The sequence below is a fragment of the Mandrillus leucophaeus genome, unplaced genomic scaffold (assembly GCF_000951045.1).
Source record: "Mandrillus leucophaeus isolate KB7577 unplaced genomic scaffold, Mleu.le_1.0 Scaffold131, whole genome shotgun sequence".
In the NCBI taxonomy this organism is placed as follows: Eukaryota; Metazoa; Chordata; class Mammalia; order Primates; family Cercopithecidae; genus Mandrillus; species Mandrillus leucophaeus.
The window spans coordinates 5021226-5022327 of NW_012101266.1; positions in this window are offsets into that span (position 1 = coordinate 5021226).

A 1102-nucleotide genomic window follows, 5' to 3' on the forward strand; every position below is an offset into this window, starting at 1 on the left:
GTTACTTTGTTTAAAGGTTGCGACTGTGGTCCTCACCATCGGCGAAGCCCCCTTGGGGAGCAAGAGTCGCGGCGCGCAGTTGCTTTCGGGGCGCAGCGGCAGGGGGAGGGGAACGTGGTGTGACCCGACGAGTTGGCACAAGCCTGTAACTGCAAGACTTTGTAGCTACTGAAAGTTCAAGTGGTGAAAGAAGGCAGTGCCTGCCATTCTTCGTGTGATCATAACAATAGCGCCTTGGAAGTGGTTGCGATTTTCTTCTTCCATAAAGCTTTTGGGTTCTCACTGGAATTGTTTGCGTGTTATTTCTGAAGTTTACTTATTTCTAAGACCAGTCCACACAATGTAAACTTTAAGAAGTTTTAAGATAGATCGCCTTCGTTAAAAACGCCATTCTCTACACTGTAGTTTATTTGCTTACTTCACATGCTTTATTAACGTGTGTATGTGCGTAACTAATAGCTGTGTTCTTATCTTCCAAGTGTATATTTAACCGCACCGGCTTCTATCCAATTCTTCTAGCTACGTAGAGCGTCCATCGCTTCTGGAATCTACCTCTTGATAACAGTAATCAGAATCAGAAAGGCTCGCCGTTCACTTACCCTCATCCTTTAAAACTTTTCCATTTAAGAAAATCGATGAACAAAACCTTTCTTGTAACTCGCTCCTGCACTACGTCTATTTTTATTTATTTTTCTGATTTGGCAGGACTCAGCAATGCTGTCCGGGATGTTTTTTTTTTTTTTTCCTTTCCTAGCTAGAGCAGATGTGGGGGTGGGGGAGATGAGGGCTGGGCTCCAGCCGGAGTCGCCCCCGCTGAGCCTCCGCCTAGCGCGCGGTGGGGCCAGGAATCCTGGTGGAAGGAAGCGGCGCTGGCCAGTTGGTCCAAGGCTCCACCTGCGTAGTTTCCCCACCTCTGCCTCGCTCGCTCACACTCACATACACCACAGCTCTCCTTTGGGTCGGAGGAGACGCCAGCCAAAGTAGGCGGAGTAGCGGGAGGAGAGTCCGATCTGCGCAATCCAGTCCGGGACTTGGCTCCGCCCGGGAGCGGCGGCCTCTCCGGTGACAGAGGAGTAGTGAGCGGCACGGGGTGAGGCTGCCT